General features: G+C 35.9%; 1 pseudogene across 1 annotated transcript; it reads left to right on the top strand.

Moving 5' to 3' along the window:
- The first annotated feature begins 734 nt into the window (after window positions 1-734).
- LOC150096025 (cuticle protein 14 pseudogene) lies at window positions 735-4,132 on the top strand (annotated as a pseudogene). The gene is made up of 3 exons (XR_016549986.1): window positions 735-740; window positions 1,751-1,870; window positions 3,589-4,132. The product of XR_016549986.1 is annotated as a cuticle protein 14 pseudogene (transcript).
- The last annotated feature ends 2,816 nt before the right edge of the window (window positions 4,133-6,948 follow it).

Raw genomic sequence — 6,948 nt, 5'->3', positions numbered from 1 at the left:
AAGAGGTTCTCTTGTAAACAAACAAAATGAAACCAAATAAATATTTGGGTCAACATACATAATATCGATCACAATAGCTGCCTTTGATGTATATCAATTGTCCATGAGATTGTAACCGAACGATTAAGAAAAGGGGGGGGGAGTAATGTTCAAATCAGTTCAAAGGAATTAGTTCTTCCTCCATAAACGAGAATAAATATCGGATATGGTTAGTCCCTAGTCTTATTTTTCTTCCCTGAAAAGAGCTACATTGTAATGAGCACTGATAGCCTACAACTCCCATTAAATTGCAAAGCAATGGATACGCATATTTAATTAGCACAGTATGGTTACATTTCGTCACATTCTATTGATTGCCGATGTGATGCATTAGACCTCTATCCTGTCCTCAATCCATCCGGTGCATTGGGTAAATATCGCAAGTTGATAAGGAAGTGAATCAGTAGAACGTTAGATGGCCGTGAATTAAGAAAATAACGACACACTCAAGAAAAAAAAAAAAAAAAAGAAAAAGAAGGGCAAATTTTAATCCCCCAGCCAAAGTAGAATTGGGGACCGTTAATCTGAGCGGAACTTGATTGCTCAGATGGTCGGAAAGACCGTAAATTAGGATTAAATTTATCAGAAAGGACACCACCCTAACTAGTGTCTGTTCTTTCTGTCTCTCCACTAAAATATCGTATAAAAGGTGTGCAGTCCACCGCTGTCATGAGTTCTGTGTGTTAACGTACACCATGAAGGTAAGTTCGACGTTCATTTGTCCGTTTTTATTACATTCTAACTGTGAACAGATTGGTTTGCTATACTAAAACAATCCCAACATGCGAATGAATATTTCCTTAACACTATTTATACAAGATTCATGGCTTTCGATATACAGTATAGATATTTGTCCAATTCCATCTGTCTCGTTATTTTCAATAAATGCACTGAATTGTACTATATAATACAATGATTTTTTTTAAATATTAGCTATTAATTTATATACGTATAACATTTTCTTAAATAAAATAAATGAATTAATAATGATAATTTAAAAATAACTAAATAATAACTGTATTTCCCAAAAAATTTATATGTATACTCAAATACTAAATGACACCAAAAATTATTTCATATTAAATTATTATTAGAATTGCATCAATTTATGATCGGATGAGTAACCAAGAGTGATTGATTCATTCAATCCCATACCCTTGGAGGGTAATGGATGGCAATGCTATAGCCAATGAAGTTCTAACTGAGGCTCGGTTATTGCTGTTACCCTCCTGCCACGATCAGAGCTTTAATAGCTCAATAACACATTATCCCTACACTGTCCTCTACAGATAACGGGGAAGATGAAAAGCATTCTTGCTTCGCCCCTTTAAGCCAGTCCTTATAAGGATCGGATGAGTTGATGTTATAATTCAATTATTGCTGGTATACTTGGATAGAATTTTTTTTTTTTAATTATGTGAATAGTTAGTGCATTGTACATTAAATACAATAAACATTAAGTGTCAATAATAGTATATGATATGATATATACTACATATTACGTTATATAATATCTAATATTGTAGTTTATGCTACTTTTATAATCTGCTAGTGGTTTTAATAGATTCATAGGAATAATAACAACGTAGTCTTTCATTCCGTTTGATGTTTATTGGATTTTCAGTTTTTAAATGACACGCTTCATATTTTCATATAATCATGAAAAGCGATCTATTGATTACAAATGATACATTTTTTTTCGTTTGTGTAGATCCTTCTGTTAAGTGTCCTTGTAGTAGTTGTTCATGGCGCACCTCAGCTAGACTCAGTGTCTACTGATCTTGACTTTGTTCAAGGACAAGGGGCCTTGGCACAGTTCAGCAAGCGAGATGTAAGTAAAATTCATCAAATCTCTTCTTTAATTAAAAAAAAAAAAAAAAAAGAGAGAACACATCCATTGAAATCACGAACTAATAAAATTTAATCATTTTATTTTGTATATTTCGGAAACAGATAGCGCGCTATTTATTTTTATTTTTATTATTTTTTGAGAATATTCGACTATTTCGTTCTTGACGAAGTAATTTAATTAAATGGATTAGTAAACAACTAAATAAAAAACATTATATATTAGCAATAGTATTGATTTTGTATTCTGTTTATGTTGCTATTAGCGTATCTAAAAAGGTCAACATACCGCATCTTAATGTACTGGACTATTGTCCGATGATCAATAATCCTTTATTTATAAAGGTGGAAATTGCACGTTCAAATAATTTTCTTCAGCATTAAAGCCTATAAATTCTGTAATGATATGTAGCTTATATAGACATATTATACGGGATAGCCAGTTTCGTTTAATTAATCGTTCAATATTTCCAGACATTTCTAGCAAGTTCCTGTTATTTTGGATAAATATTATCCATTTATGAAATGTACTATATTAATTGTTTTGCGAGGATTTATTTGTTTCGTGTTATTTGTAGCTCTATTTTTTCTCCTCTTATATTGCGATATCTTATATTGCCGATCTCATACAGTGGTAGCAGGGTTTTTTCTCCAAGAAACTCGGGTTTTTCATCCCGCATACATACATACTAATCAGCCTCCAGAACACACACAATTTACAGACAAAAAATAGTGTTGTTGGTGATGATGGGAGATAGATGGCGTTGATGGTAGTGGTATCGTAATTGGAGAATTAAGCAGTAGTGGAGAGGATGAGATGTATTTAGCGAAGTAGAGTAGTGTGTCCTCCCATGATGAGTCCTTGGACTCCCTGGAAGTGTCACGTAATAATAATAATATTATTATTTATTTTACAAGTGCTGAAAAAAAAGAAAAGAAAAGGAAGTGGAACACATTAAGTTCCAACCGGATCCGAAATATCCCACAAACATACTAACAGTTGCACTTTAGTAGATAAATTAAAAAAAAAAAGATAATAATAATAATAATTTATTGTTTAAATAAATGCACTGTTTAGAGAAAGGTATAGAAATTTGTTATAACTAAGCGTGGAATTACCAAAATATTTATTGTATAATAGTATACAAAAATTCAAGACATGATAAAACATATTCAACGATTCAACGTATATGAGATTGAAATATCAAGTTCACGTTTTTGTTTATATTTGTTCTAAGGTGTCTATAACGTAATGTAATACTATATCCGTTACCCAACTCACAGTAGTGTGGGCACTGAACAGAGGATTTGTTGCAAAGTGATTTAACTTGACTTGTATTGTTGCTAACACCGGTTAGCCTTTTTTTTTGTAAGTTGGGGCTTGTTTTGAATTTGCCTAATTCATTACTCACAATGGATAATTAATTTCAACCGGAAATACGTAATTTTCTATAATAAACAAACCTTGTCTATTTCTCTTATGTTTACGTATTGTTCTCAGTGTTAATCTAAATAATGATTTAATTAATAATCATCAATTTGGAATTGAAATCCAAATATTTAAAACAATTCTTGCTTTAATGAAATGTGACAAATCCCTGAGTACAAATGAAAAGTAGATATTTTTACAGATTTTATTTCTGACACTTTTTTTATTTAAGAATTTATTATAGAATTTAAATGGGTGTTTCTTTAATTTAGAACGAAGGAAATTATGATTTCGGCTACAACGAAGGTTCTCCTGGTGGGGGTTCTTTTCGAAGAGAAAAAGGCGACTCCGAAGGCAAAATCGTCGGGACTTACGGTCTAACAAACAACGACGGACGCATTCGAATCGTCAATTACGTCGCGGACGAAAACGGATTCCGTGCCGAAATCACTAGTAACGAACAAGGAGTGGAACTCCCAAATCCCGCGTCTATCGTTATTTCCAAAGACGTTCCAGATGTTTCAGAAGACGAGGACTCTAGTTCGACAACCCCAACAACAACTGCATCGCCACCACCTCCAGCACCCAAAGCACCTATTGTTGTCCCTCAAGTTCCTTATGTGAATCCTGGTTACGCACCACTTCCTGTTCCTTATCCCTACGCTCCTTTTCCTAGTTATCCTGGATATGTATATTACTTGTGATGTTAACAGAGAACGACTGTGTACAATTATGTGTACGAATATCATCCGAGTTCTACACATATTTGTGTAAAATTTGGATGATGTTCTTTTCGTTTCAAATAATGCTATTAAAAAAAAATGAAGATGTATTTCGGCTATATGGAGCTTCCTCCACCTTTGCTACGAGTTGCCATATCATGCACTACCATAGTCCTTGTGTTGGATCCTAATTCTGGCTTTACTTATAATAATTATAAGGTTAGTATACACCATAAACACAAAATATAGCCCTTTCTGCGATGGTGTATTTCAACGTAGTGCATACCCAGTCAACTAGTTACAAAGACAGAGTATTACAGAATTATAAGCATTTTTTTTTTTAATTACACTTTGGCAAGAAAACGAAGTGGAAATTAGGTTTAAACGTTCTCTAGCGACGTATTATTTGAAGGAAGTCGAACTGTAATTTTATCTTTAAAATATGAAGCAAAACGTAAGAAAAACCAAGAAGAAAAAGCAAAACCGTAACAGAATCCGAGTCTCCCCCCCTCCACAAAAACTGACACAGCAGTTCAAGAACCGGCAACACCCACTACATCATCTGCCAAAGAGAGGAGAACAGCAGAGGAAATAGAAGTAACCACTGTAGCAACTAAACGACAAAGAGATCAAAAAGAAAAATACAAAATCAAAACGACAACCAGCAAAAACAGAATCTATCTGCAAAGAAGAGCTGCTTCCACCCACCCCTCTCGCCACATCGTCTACCGAAGAAAAGTGTAATAGTTTTCAAAAACCCGTCTACCCCCTCTAATAGAGCAAAAGAAAGTAATACCCCTTCAGTTCCGAGTACAATCGGGTTGGGGGAGAAATCATAATCCGCTCCTTCCGGGAAATCTCTGGTGCAATGGATAATCTCCTCGCTGCAATCGACAGGTTCGGCCAATCAGTATTTACATATTTTCCGATAAGGAAGGTTTGGTCAACCCCTGTGTCAACGTGGAATGGTTCACTCTCTCCGTAACCGATATAATAACTATCTCATTAGGCTCATTTAAGAATTCTATCTGAACTATAAACGTAGGTCTTTATGAAGAGGACATAACCCACTTACACGACACATTGATTCAACTAGTAAAAGGAAGGGGTTACCATTTTAATTTTTTTTTAACATTAATAACAATTCTCCTTTTCGCGTTGCTCTCTGCGGTTTGCGATCTCTCTCCGCACAGCGCTCTTTGGAGACTATTGACATCTGGAGAGATCATAATGCAAGCAGAGTCGGTACCACATGTTCGCAAGGAGGAGGAGTCTCAACGAGACTCGACCGCGTTTACATTTCCAGCAACTTAGAGCCACGAGTTTGTTACAGTGAGGCATATAATGGTTGGCAATTCAGTAACAGACCATAAAATTTCATAATATGGAACTACCCGAGGTCGTTGACTCATCCAAAGGACTTAGGAAATTTCCTCCAAACTTCCTGAAAATATATTACGAGGATTTGCAACTGCTGCGCGACAAATGGAGAACACTCACTGGGACTGAGATGCATGAGGGGAACTTTTAAAAACGAGGTAAAACAGCTCTTTCAGAATTACTCGAGAAAAATGGCTTATATACAAAGAAAAACAATGAGAGATCTGTGCCAAGAATTAGAGTGGTACCGTGCGAACCAGAGAAAGGATATACACAGTGATTTCGTAATTAAAGATGTGGAAATCGAGTTAGATTCACATCAACGAAAAAAAGTCCACGAGTAGCATATGAAGAAAAAACAATTCGGCAAATCCAAGCTAACGGTCAAACTTTCACGACCATTGGAGATATCCTGTAGCAATTTTTAATCATTATTAGACAGCCTATTTCGTTGACTCATGGGTGACAGGCGACTTCAACGCCTTCAACATAAGTAGTATACCTGAACACCTATGTGCACTTCAAGGTAAGCCCCATAACATTGGAAGAGGTTACTCAGGCTTACAAAGAAATAAAGCTCAGGATAAACCACCGGCCTAGATGGATTAGGTGTTGAGTTTTATCGGTCTGTCTGGAATTTCATCTTACTTATTCAGGTTTAGACTTTTAATGTTTTTAGTTATTGGACACGTGCCTGCTGACTTTGTTAGTGCGTGCACGATTTTTATCCCCCCCCCAAAAGAGGGGGGAAAGAAGACCTGAATAGTGTAGGTAGCTGGAGGCTCATTTCCTTGACCAATACGGATTGCAAGCTATTCACAAAAGTGAGGTGCAATCGTCTAAAATGTGCTTACCAGCAATCAAGTGTACGGAGTTCCAGGTAGGTCGATGGGACTCAACTTGTTTCTGATAAGAGATTCGACAGTGCAAAGCGCAACTTTCTACACTATATCCTAGAAAACGTGGGTGTGGCTTCTTGCGTAAGGGAAATAATCAAAAGCATCTACAATAGAACAACATCTATCGCCATAAATGGGTTCCTCTGTAAATCCATTCCCGTACACAGAGGGGTTCTGCATTAGAACCTTTTTGAAATAAAATTGACAACTCTTGCAGTGAGAGGAATCCCGCTATCCATTGTCCCCAAGCAGAGCAACGTATTCTGATGATACTGTTGGAACCTTTCGGGATTTCGAAGAGAATTATAATTTCTTCGAAATATTGCGACAATTTAGCGTGCTCAGCTTCTACACACAATCAACTTAACAAGCATCACAGACGCCCAAGAGAGAGTTATTTACAGGGAGCTCATCGACTGCTTCTAGAGCCACAGGAAACACGAGGTAAGCAGAGCTTTTCTCCATCTCCTCATTACGTAAGGAGGATTTGCTCTAGCAATCTTGAAATATTCACATTTCACTAACACTGTTCGCTACACTACACTATACGGAAAGCATTGGCATCAAATCATATCACCCATCTGTCAATCTAATTAAATACTTCATTGGATATTTCCTACCATGTTGGTAC

The sequence above is a fragment of the Typopeltis vanoorti genome, chromosome 19 (genome assembly GCF_054136105.1).
Source record: "Typopeltis vanoorti isolate ZY-2024b chromosome 19, IOZ_Tvanoo_1.0, whole genome shotgun sequence".
Taxonomy (NCBI): domain Eukaryota; kingdom Metazoa; phylum Arthropoda; class Arachnida; order Uropygi; family Thelyphonidae; genus Typopeltis; species Typopeltis vanoorti.
The sequence above is the reverse complement of the archived record's forward strand: the minus strand, read 5'-3'. Positions and strand labels throughout refer to the sequence as shown.